This window comes from Pelodiscus sinensis, chromosome 21 (genome assembly GCF_052426305.1).
Source record: "Pelodiscus sinensis isolate ZL-2025 chromosome 21, ASM5242630v1, whole genome shotgun sequence".
NCBI lineage: Eukaryota > Metazoa > Chordata > Testudines > Trionychidae > Pelodiscus > Pelodiscus sinensis.
This window is the reverse complement of record NC_143072.1, coordinates 10790207-10803110: the sequence shown is the minus strand read 5'-3', so window position 1 is coordinate 10803110 and position 12904 is coordinate 10790207. Positions and strand designations below refer to the sequence as shown.

The 12904-nt window shown below is 48.1% G+C and overlaps 1 long non-coding RNA gene across 1 annotated transcript; it reads right to left on the bottom strand.

Annotated features, from left to right (window-relative positions):
- Nucleotides 1-4712: 4712 nt before the first annotated feature.
- Nucleotides 4713-12421, bottom strand: LOC112547200 (uncharacterized). Its single transcript, XR_003090955.3, has 4 exons — nt 11756-12421; nt 6806-6893; nt 5480-5760; nt 4713-5000 (listed from the first exon to the last, which is right to left on the bottom strand). It is a non-coding gene; the product is annotated as an uncharacterized LOC112547200 (long non-coding RNA).
- Nucleotides 12422-12904: the final 483 nt, after the last annotated feature.

The window sequence follows — 12904 nt, the reverse complement described above, 5'->3', positions numbered from 1 at the left end:
CTGGAAGGGACCAGTCTCCTGCCTTCACCGCAGGACCAAGTAAGTTTTTGCCCCAAATCCCTTCTGCAAAGATTGAATTTACAACCCTGTGTTTAACAGGGCACTGCTCAAGCCACTGAGCTATCCCTCCCCCCATGAAACATGCAGTAAGAAATAGTCCTGCTGTGAAGATCTTATTGCCTAAATAGACAAGATAAGATGGAAGAATTTATTAGAGCTGGTTCAGATTCTGAAATTAGTGAGTTTCCTAAAAAACTAAATGAGAAGGGAAAACCTTGATTTTAGGGGGAGGGGAGGAGGGAATATAGTCCTTGTTTTACAACCAGTTTTAATAAATGATCTTCATTCAACAGACACAAAACTACTGAGTGACTTGTGTGATCTTGAGTTTTATAAAGGGGTTAATACTACCTCTTGTCCTCCTTACTCCCAGGGCTATTTTGTCTGGCCTAGAATTTTCCTTCAGAGCATGATCCTAAAGGAAATGCAGTTTCCACAAAATTGACATTTTTTGAGAATTTTGATTTCCCTGAAAACTTTTCACTTCTCATTGGGACAACTGAAATGAAACACTTCATTTCAGGTCCATTTGACCAGCAATGGACTAGTTTCGGTTTTTAATTGCCTCAAAATATTTTGTTGCTAATCAGTTTTTACAAAACATTAACTTTAGTTGCATTAAGCTATCACTTCATTGCCTCTTGGGAGTTTTTTCCCCAGCCCCTATTCTTTCACCTGGCTCACATTCCCCGAAGGACTACATTTCCCATAAGGCAATGTGTTCTCCTTCAACTAGAGCTGTGGTGGTGCATCATGGGAGCATCTGTAGTATGGCCATTCTGACTTTGCTTCAGCTTTGCCATTTAGATTGTAATCTCCTTGGTACAAGGTATTTTACTGTATGTTTGTACAGCGCCTTGAACAATGGGGCTTTGATCTCAGTTAGGGCCAACAGATACTACTCTGTAATCCTTCATTTCTATTATTACCATGGATTTAGAGTTAAAACAGTTTGTGCTCTGCCTGCAAATATATATTTTTTCTGGTCCCATTCTGCAAATAGTTCAGGATGCAATAGGAGGAGATCTGGGGATTTGAGCAAATTAACCTGACTCAGATAGCAGGACATAATTCCTTCCATGTACAAAGCACCTTTCGTCCTGACACATTAGTTCTACAGACAGTGGGAAAAACCCAACCAAACCCTCACTCAAGACTGAATAAAACACGGCAGTGACACTGCCCACTGTTATTGACTCCAGTGAAAAGTGCCATGGGATTTTTAATTATTGTAATCCTCAGTATGCGATATCAGCATGATCCGGAGCTAGCTGACGCTGAGGGATTATCACTTCAGATGAGGAATAAGCAACAGGTCCAGAGACATTCTGAAGCATTTAGGTGCTTTTCCTCACTCACGTGCCAATGCATTTAGAGCCATAACTGCTCTCCTTTCTCTGTCACTTGCCTCCATACAAAGTTTTCTGGGGCATCAGTTGCTTCCGAACCTTGCCAGCTAATGCTGAAGGACAAGGAAGGCTAGGCTGTCATGGAGGATATAAATATATTATGATTTATTTTTAATCTGTATTAACAGTGGTGAGATTACAAAGTCAAATCCAGTCATATCATAAGGCAGGGAGAACAAGAAATGATCAATGAAGTGTGAGCTGGGTTCTTACCTTTCTCTTTGTTTTTGTTCCTACAAAGCCTATAGATAATGTAATATAGATCATACAGACAAGATCCAAGAGAAAGATATTTGAGAAACTTCTGTTCAAAGAGTCTTGCTGGCATGCATAATCTTGGAAGGCAAGGAGGAGGTTGCCAACTGTTCCATCTGTTTGGAAGGGAGAACTTGGTTTTGTGTGTGGCTTTAAATCTGCTTTCATAGAAACATAATATGTGGGAACAACAAGGAGTCCTGTGGCACAATAAGGACTGACAGATTTATTGGGCATCAGCTTTTGGGGGCAAAGACCCACTTCTTTAAGGTGCCGCAGTACTGGATCGTGACCCATAATTTCGAAATCACTAAGATAGATGTCCTTGGTACTTGTGAAGACCCTGCCTCAGCGGATCTACACGGATTTCTTCTGTGAATGGCAAATTGTATTTCACATTATTCTTTTCGTACAAGTCAGTTTTTAAGGAACTGCAAGAATGCAAGATAGGTGTCCCACACAAAAAGGAAAATGGGTTTTAAGGATGTCAGTGAGCACTGTGCTACTATATTGGGTGTCTGCTTATTTCAGGGAAATTAGAAAGCCTCCATGTGTTCATAAGCACTCAACAGTGTGGCTAACTAACTCCACTTCTGGAAATTTGCTATTGCTTGTGTCAGTCATTTTTGTACCAGCTGGCAAGAGTCTATGTGGCAGACAAATTGTCTCAAGGGAATAGAAGTGCATGCACAGCATGATCATTCTGAAGAGCCAGTTGGACTCAAACTTGGATTTCTATCATGAAATCCCAAAGCACCCTGCCTACTACAGCACACTTCAGCTTGCGCCACATGAAATGCAGCTGCTTCAGGGTGGAGGATGGCGGCCAACTAGAACACAGCCCGCTGAATATTGTCATTCCATGCCTTTGTCCAAAGTGCCTTCCATGCAGGCAGGCAGCGCTCGTGAAAAATGCCACGAGCTCCGTACTGTCAATGCACGTGAGACAGGGCCTTTCCCTCGGGGTATGTCTACCCTGCAAGACTATTTCGAAATAACTAGCGCTATTAGTTAGTCCACATCTAAGCAACAGGCAGTTATTTTGAAATAATGTCAAAATACTATCAAGCTGGAGGACTTCTGACTCTGACTCCTGTAACCCTCAGTCGGAGGAAGAATGTTCTATTTTGAAATAAGTGCTGTATAGACACTCCCTATTTTGAAAAAAGATACTCAATTGACATAACTCAAAATAAGCTATGCAAATTGAACTAAGCCCTGCCGTGTAGACATACCCTAGAGTTCCTCAAATGGTACGTCTACACAGCAATGTTATTTCGGAATTACAGAGTGTGCATCGAGAAAGCCAATTATTTTGAAATAATTTTGAAATAATAGGCTTCTTGCTCCAACTTCTGTAACCCTCATTTTACGAGGAGTAAGGGAAGTGGAAGGAAGAACACTGTTCCTTCGATTTCCTGCTGGGTAGACAGCACCAAAAGTCACATTAAGCCATTTCAACTTCAGCAATGCAATTGACACAGCTGAAGTCACATGTCTTAATTTGACTTTTGCCCACAGTGTAGACATACCCCAAATGTGCACACCAAAAGCAGCATTCATCCATATTGGAAGGCTGAAGGCCAGAGTTGATGGTATTGGGATTTGAACCCATGCCTCTGAAATGAGGCTAGGTCTTTCTGAAAGACCACACCTTAAAGCAGTAATTCTACAGCCTGTCTGTGTGTCAAAGTTCCAGCCGCTCTTTATCCACTTCCTTCATGGGCCATGGGGGAACCCAATCACCTGCAGTTACTTCAGCCGCTTGCGTAAGGACAGTGATGACAATCAAGTCTGAGGGCTTCAGTTGGTCCCTCATAAGGTGTTAGGCAGGAATTCCTCTCCCCTGCCTTTTGAACAGCTATATTTTGGGTGGTTTGGCTTTTTCCCCTCTCATCTTCCTAAGAAGCATCCATGCTTGGGCGCAGCAGGAGACTGGACATGGGACAGGATGGGCACAGACTAAGGCTATGTCTACACTTGCGTCTTCTTGAGCAAGTATGGTCATTCTTGTGCAAGAATCTGCAGAGTGTCCACATTGTCCGCCCGCTCTTGCACAAGGAAATTTACAGTACAGCGTGGTAAGAGAGGTCTTCTTGCACAAGAGCTACGCTCTTTTTTAACAGGTGTAAGCCCTCTTGTGCAGGAGTTCTTGCGCAAGCGGGCAGTGTGGATGCTCGGCAGGGATTTCTTGTGCAAGAAAGCCCTATGTCTAAAGTGTCCACCTGAGCTTTCTTGCGCAAGAGAGTGTCCACACTGCCATGGGCGCTCTTGCACAAAAGCACAGTGCACACATGGCAGTGTGGGCATTTTCTTGCGCAAGACTTCTTGCACAAGAACCCTTGCACAAGATGTTCTTGCACAAGAAGCCGCGAGTGTAGACATAGCCTAAAAGCGGTGACAAGGAAGTCCTACAAGAACTCTCTGCCTCTCAGCTGGTACTTGTAAACAAATGTACAGCTTGGCTCAGCAGACAAAGCACCATAGATCTAGACTGCACGTGGAAGGGGAAAACAGGTGAGGCCCATCACCTGTGGCATTGGTGACTAAATGCCAAGACACCTATGCTTTAAAAGATATTGCTAGCTATGTTCCATTAGCAATGCTACATACTCACCCACATGCTGTCAGGCAACCGGCAACAGAAACACAGAACTTGACGGACACACTGAGGGATGACATTGCAGTGTTTGGTAACACTTGGAGGTCGCATAACCAGAGCCCTCCTGGCACCCGACAATGTCTCTACAGTTCCTGCTCTCCTGCAGCATCTCTTCTTCCAGCCACTCCTGACATACCACTAAACTGACTAAATGGGAGGCTTTTAAACAGGGCCAGTCAGTCCTTGACTGACGCCAGGTGTGGCCAATCAATCCTAACTGTCACAACTAGCTCTAGCAGGTTCTTGATTGACTCCAGGTGTCTTAATTAACCTGGGGTAGACCTTGGTTGGTTACCAGGGAAACAGGGACTTGTTTAACATGGGGCTAATCTACCTGATTTTGATTACTTTCTTGTGGACATCTGGCCCAACCCCGTCACACCACAAAAACAGATTTTCCATATTGTTAACAGCATGTTTGTGGAACTATGCCTGATGGCATGTCTACTGTCATCTGTGTTGTTCTTCTCATCCTGTGTCAATTGAGCCAGCGACTGTCTCTTGCCATACAGCACTTAGTAGCTTGCTTGAGGCCTCTGCACCACATCATCCCAGTAAGAGTTCATGGTTGAGCTGCATTTCCTGATGCTGGGTCTGAATTTGATTCCACGTTTCTGATGACGAGGAAAATGAGCTGAGTTATGAAGAATAAGCTTGGGGTGTTCTTCTGCCCCCCTCTAGTGTGGCCAACTAGGGCTCAATGAGCCCATGGGGAGGGGAGGGGGGGAGCGCAGCTAAGAGAAAAGTGTCTTTTTGCTCTGACAGTGGCAGCTTGTGCATTCAGATCCAGTGGTCTCCAGTTCAGTCCCTGCTGCTAACAACCCACCCAGGAGTGACCATGTTACCTGAGTTATAACAAGCATAGTCCCCAGGTTCCAAGGTCCTACTGATCTGTACAACACACCCATCACAAGGAAAGCACCTCAGTCTACAGGGCAGCTCCCCCTGGGGAGTTTTCCTTTGGAATAAGGGTGTTTTGTTTTTTACAGGGACAGAAAATTGGAGGCAGGGGGACTGGCTGCCACCAGAGAACTGGGCACTGGCAAGAGAGCCTCTCACCAAACCAGCCTAGGTCAACCAAGGAAATTCTTACTGTCCAGTGGTCAAGAGGCACTGCATGTGGTTTCCAGTGAACACCACAAAACCCGTCCCTGCAGCGGCTGTTAATTGACAATCTTAGCAGCTACTTCGTTACATGAGAGCTACTAGAACTCTTATGAGCTTCAGACTAGATGTGGAGAAAGCAGTGAAAGGAAGGACTGGCCATCGATCTTGCTCAACACAGGTATTCATCAAGCCCCCGCCTCATCCTGCCGTGGCTCACTGTGTCTGAGGGAGAAGGATTTTTAGAGTTTTTCACATGGGAGAAGGCATCTGAAATGGCAAATGCAGAAAGCGTCAGGCTAATCCCAGGTAATGAGGAATGAGCAACCTTTTCACAGTTCAACCCGAGGCTCTGGGCCAAATGCAGCGGTGATGTAAGGGGGAGTGTAAGCTTCATGCAGGGTGTAAACAGCATCGTCATGCCCTTTGGCATTTACCCGGTGTGTTCCAGATCAGGAATTTACCAGCCAAAGAGCAAAATGAGGAGGCTGGCTGAAAAGACCAGAGGTGTGCGGTGTAAGAAACTAACTAGACTAGACTAGACTAGAATGTATCAAGTTAAAAGGTGGATGAGGGAAGTGTATTGCACTACCTGTTGGTTAATTGCTTCTCATAGTATTGCCCTCCTCCCCGCCAAAACCCTATACCAACTGGGCACTCTGAGTGCGTCTACAGTGCACCAGGAGCTCAAAATAAGCTATGCAATGTGAGCTACACAAATTGCGTACTTATTTCGAGTCAATTTCGAAATAGCTTATTTTGAAATGTGGTGCTGTCTACACAGCACATTTCAAAACAGAGCACAGTTCTGAAATGTCCCTTACTCCTCTTGGAATGAGGTTTACAGGGATGTCAGAATAGCGTGCCCATTACATTTCAAAATAACAGGTGTGCTCAAAAGATGCAGAATAGCTATTTTGGATACCTCCAGTATCCTGAAATAGTGCTGCAGTGTAGACATAGCCTGTGTGGGTCATAGATGGTGGGGGAATCCTGACTTGCAAAGGCTAGCCCTCCAGCCCCCTTTCACTTGAAGCCCCACTCCTATGACCTCAGCTAGAGTGTGTGACAGGATCCCCAGCCTGCCTGGCCCAGCCTGTGACAGAGAACAGTAAGCAGGAGCATGCTTATCCAGAAATATAATTTATGCCATCATGTTCCGAAAGTGTCTGTCTGCTATGTACATTGGACAGACGTCTCAGACACTTCGCCAAAGAGTCAATGCCCACAAAACAGATATTAGACAGGATCACACAGAAAACACAGTTCCTTGCCATTTCAACCAGAAAGGACATTGTCTCAATGACTTGATTACCTGCATCCTGCTTCAAAGACCTTTTCAGACCACACTTGAAAGAGAATCCTCTGAACTGTCATTCATACTTAAATTCGGCACTTTACGCCTAAGTTTAAACAAAGACATTAATTATCTTACCCATTACAAAGATAGCTTCCTCAATTATCACCTCTAATATCATTAGCTCACAGACATTTACCTTCCCCCCCATCCCCCTTCTGTTCTGAAATTTGATTTGTCCTTTTCATATGTGTTCATTTTTTTTAATTGTATCCTTTGGTATATATGGTTGTGAAAAATTTTTTCCACTATTTGATTTGAGGAAGTGGGTCTGGTCCACAAAAGCTCATCATCTACTAAACCATCTTGTTAGTCTTTAAAGTGCTACATAGTCCTGTATTTTGTTTTTTACTAATACCAAGTCTGAATTTGGCCCCTTTTCTACCTGCAGTCCCAGGGTGATGGAGGCTGCTGAGGGTTTCAGTGTTTCCTTCACTGGGCTCCTTCCACTGAAATCCCATCAGAGTTATGGTGTGGAACACGTCAAACAGAAAACTCCTTCTGTGCGTGTCAGCAGCATCGAAGCGACGGGCTCTGCTGGCACAGCTAAGCCAACACAGGCTCTGGAGTGTAGACGTAGCCTCGGCTTTCATGAAAAAAGTGTTTCAGGTCCTCAGATTTGCAGAGAAAAGGCTGAAAACACAACCCAAGTGAGTCCCTAAAGCTCAGAAAGCAAAGGCCCATGAAAACCCCAAATGAATTATTTGTTTATTTCTCTTTAATCTCATTATTTTAAGCAGTCTCATGACTTTTTTATTTGGCTCCTGATGTAGGTCCTCCTGAGCTTGGCTGTGCTCCCAGGATGAAGAACTTTGCATTGACTTAGCATCTCTCGGAGGCCAAGTTTCCTTTTTGCTATTCCAGGAAAGTAAGGAGGAGGCAGTGTGCAGCAGGAGGCTACAGAGTTAGCAGAAGTTGTATCAATTCTGGCTCTTACAAGTGTCTGTAGACACAATATTTTTGTTCCTGGGTCAGTAACAGGTTTCTTTGTACAAGGAAGACCACTTAATGCCAGGAATGCTGATGTTTGACAGGCACACCGTGTGCCTGGGTTTTCCTGGCCAGGGCCTCCTTTTTAGTTCTCCAGTCTCCATCCAGACAGAGATTAGAAATATGAAAAGCTTCCCTGAGAATCTACAACCATTTCTGTGGAAGTTGTGGGAAGGGGTCTGCCAGGACCTGCTGGCTGCGTTGGATCTTGGGGAGGTAGAGGAATCTCCTAGTGCAGTGTTTTTCACACTGGGGGTCCCACCCCAAAAGCGAGTGCATGAGGGCCACTAATAGGGTCACCGTGGCTGTGTCTACACTGGCATGAATTTCCGGAACTGCTTAAAACGGAATACTATTCCGTTTTCAGTTTTTCCGGAAAAGGAGCGTCTACATTGGCAGGCTGCTTTTCCGGAAAAGCTGGCTTCATTTGCAAGTGCGGTATGCCTACATTACTCCACTAGTTCGAACTAGCGGGGTAATGTAGACATACCCTCTCTTACTATTCATGATTAGATAATGTTACTCTAAGACCTTGCTCCCAGTCAGCATTGCAAATTAAGTTGTACCTCATATCTGCATCACAAACTAAGCTGTGTCTTCTAGTAACTGTTGATCTTGTCTGAAGCTCTGTATAATTGTGTGGTGTGAGAGAATGCCATCACAGGTGTGAGGAGGTGTGAGGAGGTGTGAGTGAATGCCATCACAGGTGTGAGGAGGTGTGAGTGAACGCCATCACAGGTGTGAGGAGTTGTGAGGAGGTGTGAGTGAACACCATCACAGGTGTGAGGAGGTGTGAGTGAACGCCATCACAGGTGTGAGGAGGTGTGAGGAGGTGTGAGTGAACACCATCACAGGTGTGAGGAGGTGTGAGGAGGTGTGAGTGAACGCCATCACAGGTGTGAGGAGGTGTGAGTGAACGCCATCACAGGTGTGAGGAGGTGTGAGTGAACACCATCACAGATGCCCAGGTGATCAAGAAGAAGTGGAAACTTTGAAGATAAGGAGGAAACAGCCTTTGTGTCTTGAGGCTGAATTAAATTGGCAGCATTGACAACCTTGGAGACACTCTCCCCAAGAGTGAGAGACACCGATGGGCAGCCTGACAATCCCCATCAAAGGAGAACTCTGAAAACAGATTAACACCTCCTAAGGGTTGATGAGGGCAGCATGACACTGTCTCCACAGACACCAATGGGAACTGACATGTATAAGAAGGGGGGGCTCTGGCCATGGGACGCTGGGTTCAATCCTGCAAACCGAGCCTCAGAGGAGTCTCAGAGGAACCCGACACCTCGTTCAGTCAGCCAGGCCTGACCAGTGAGTCTGACTTGAGCCACCATGGACTGGTAACTATGCACCATCTGCAGGACCTGTGTGTGTGTGTGTGTGTGTGTGTGTGTGTGTGCAAGTGTCTTTATGAAGCGCATGCTAACTGCTTCTCTACTGTATTCTCAATAAACACAATGTATTGGCCTTTTCCCCTGAAAAAGAACACCGTCAGGGATTTGGTTTGTTGGCTTCTGCACCCCTTGCTGGGACTGTCCCTGGGAGACAGCCCATAGTCTCCTATAGACAACCACCTAACCTCAGGATGATTCTTAACTACAACCACAGGACATACCACACTAATACCAACCCTGGCACTTCCCTTGCAACAAACCCTGGTGCCAGCTTTGTCCACATATTTACTCTGCTGACACCATTATCGGACCTAACCATGCCTATTAGAAGATCAAGAACACATATTCCTGTTCATCCAGAAATATAATGTATGCCATCATGTGCCTAAAGTGTCCGTCTGTATGTACCTTGGACAAACTTCAGACACTTCGCCAAAGAATCAATGCCCACAAAACAGACATAAGACTCTCTCACAGAGAGAAAGCTGTTGCCTGCCATTTCAGCCAGACTGACCTTTCCCCCAATGACCTTAAAACATGCATATTGCTTCAGAGAGACTTTAACTCCAGACTTCAACGAGAAGCTTCAGAATTATCATTCATGCTTAAATGTGACACTTTATGTATGGGTCTCAACAAAGTGTGTGCGTGGGGTGCTGAGACGCTCTGATCGGGCATGGGCTCAGCCACCCGCGTATGTCCTCTCCCCGGTTGTTGCCTCAGTTTCTCGTCCCGCTCGCTGTTCCCCTTCCTGATGCCTGCGGCCCCGTTCCGTGCCTGACACCAGAGTGCGGGGTAGGGGGGCCCGGGCCCACCCTCTCTCACGGGCCCCAGCCCAGGACCCTAAGGACAGGTTCGGTCGCCCCTGTCCAGCCAGCGGGGCTAGCGCCCGAAACTTGCCGGCTCACTGGCTCCACGCCCTGTCCTGGGCTGCTTCCTACTCCGCAATCCTCACCCCGTTTGGTCGCAGCCCTGACTGGCTCGCTTCTCTGCCCCTCCTCCCCTCCGGCTGCTGCCGCCTCCCTTTCAAACGCCGCACTGGTGCTTTGCCAGCGTGACATCACTGGCCGCCCCGTCACGCCCTCCGGCGTTCGCTCTGCCCGCCCCTCCCACACCACTCAGCTGTGCGGCAGTAGCCGTACAGGGGCTGCACGCCGCTCGCGTCTCCTGGTGAGCTCCCAGGAGCGAGAGCACGACCGCTGGCTCGGCGCGGGGCAGATCTGTTCCCGCGGGGCGGGGGCAGTCTGCCCCGTCACACAAAGACTCTAAGTCTCTCACCCATTACAAAGATAGCTTCCCCAATTATCACCCCTCACAGACACTTCCCCTATTATCACCCCTATGTCATTACCTCACAGACACTAACCTTCCCCCCTCACCCCCACTCTGTTCTAAAATTTGATTTGTCAATTTCACATGCGTTCATTTTTTTGATTGTATCCCTTTGGTATATATGGTTGTGACAATTTTCTTCCACTATTTGATCTGAGGAAGTCGGACTGGCCCACGAAAGCTCATCATCTAATAAACCATCTTGTTAGTCTTTAAAGTGCTGCATAGTCCTGTCTTTTGTCTGGATGACACTCTACCAGTCTGCTGACCAGGGTTCCTTTCTCCTGCCTGGGAGCGGGATCATTTCTGCTCTTTGGTCACCTGCCAGGCTGCTACCCAGCCCTTGGATCCTCCCCACTGGAGCAGGTTCTGCAGGCGCCGTGGGGCGGGATCCCAGTGGCCCAAGCCGGATTTCTAACCCCTCCTGGCCCAGTGGGGGTTCTACATCCCATCAAAGGTGCAGCCCTGCTGAGCCTTGGGCACCTGGCGACAGGATCAGATGGAGTGGAGCTGGCGCGTGACCCTGACCATGATGTCCTCCTGCCTCAAGAGGACAAGGGTGTGTCAGAGACTTGGCTGCCTGCATGAATCAGGGGGTCTGTCTACACTGCCACCCTAGTTCGAACTAGGGTGGCTAATGTAGGCATATGAAGTTGCAAATGAAGCCCGGGATTTAAATATCCCAGGCTTCATTTGCATCTTGCCGGGCGCCACCATTTTTAAATCCCCATTAGTGCGGACTCCGTGCCCGCGGCTACATGCGGCACGGAGTAAGTAGTTCGAATTAGGCTCTCTAATTCGCACTACTGGTACACCTCATTCCACGAGGAATAACGGTAGTTCGAATTAGAGAGCCTAATTCAAACGACCTTCTCCGTATCGTGTGTAGCCGCGGGCACGGAGTCCGCACTAACAGGGATTTAAAAATGGCGGCGCCCGGAAAGATGCAAATGAAGCCCGGGATATTTAAATCCTGGGCTTCATTTGCAACTTCAAATGCCTACATTAGCCTCCCTAATTCGAACTAGGGTGGCAGTGTAGACAGACCCAGGGATGGTTAATGGCAACTGGCACCTTGCGGTGGATTCATCTTCCTCTCTAATGATTTCCAGTGTCAGACCCCTCCCATTATAGGAGGAGCTCCTACCTCCACCCCCTCCGCCTCCCTACGACAGCTGCTCCTTACCAGCTTCTCGTTTTCAGATTTCTCTATCTGGTTTGGAGGCCGTGTTTTTCCATTCCCAGTGGGTTGCATCTCTGGCACCATAGAATAGCTGGACTCCCTGTGGTGGGTGGAGTATCCTGGGAAGGGGGCGGGGGTTGACCCTAAATGGAGAAGTGAGATAAACTCATCCCCAGCTGGGGTCAGTCTCAGAGGCTTTGGCGAGTTTCGACAGGGCTCCCATTACCCCATGGGGGGACCATATCAGGTGGGAGGAGGATCATTTCTGCAGCGGTCCAGTTGCCTGGCTTCTGGCAGTATCACTTTTCTATTGGGTCCCGTTTCCCAGCTGGGTTTCCTTTTCTCTGGCATAGCGGCAGCTTGTGGAGATGGGAAATCCCCTCCCTGGCCAACCGGCTGATGCCCATGGCTGGGACACTGATGGACAGTTGCAGGGAAGCCCCCAAGTTCTCCAGTTTAAGGACTTGTGCTCTCCAGTGGAAGGAAGACGAGGGGGCTCCATTCTGCTGTCAGCTCCCAACTTTCCTGGGCTAGGAGTCTTTCTCCTTCATGTCCCTCTGCTGGAGACACTGGGGGACAGGAGCTAGAGCCAGCCCCTCAGACAAGGTCCCCTCTAAGCTGCGCGGCAGCACGGCCCTGCAGCTGCTTAATGAGCCCTGACCAGGTGCTCAAGGCTGCTGCACATGGAGCTGCCTGGCTGGGGAAGGGGGCACTTCTCCCTTAGCTACAGCAGCAGCTCCCTGCCGAGGACAGAGCAGCGAGGTAGGGACACGTCCCCTCCCTACTGGCTGGGAGAGGCTCGCTGCTCTCTCTTCAGCAGGTTGATGCTGCTACAGCTGAGAGAGAAGTGCCCCCTCCCCCAGCCAGGCAGCCCCATGCGTGGCAGCCCTGAGCCCCTGGGCAGGGCTCACTAAGCAGCTGAGGGTAGTGTCATTGTGCAGCTTAGAGGGAACCTTGCTTGCCCTTGGCTCCTTCTGCCCCAAAGGGATGTGAGCAGGGCCTTCCATGAGGACTTGCACCCCCAGCTGCTCCAGGAGAACAAGGAGGGACCCAAGGCCAAGCATGAACCTGGCTGGAGCAGGGGTTGGGACATGATCCCCTAAAAATCCCAGGATGGCCACTGAGCGAGGAAAGGAGGAACTTGACACAAGT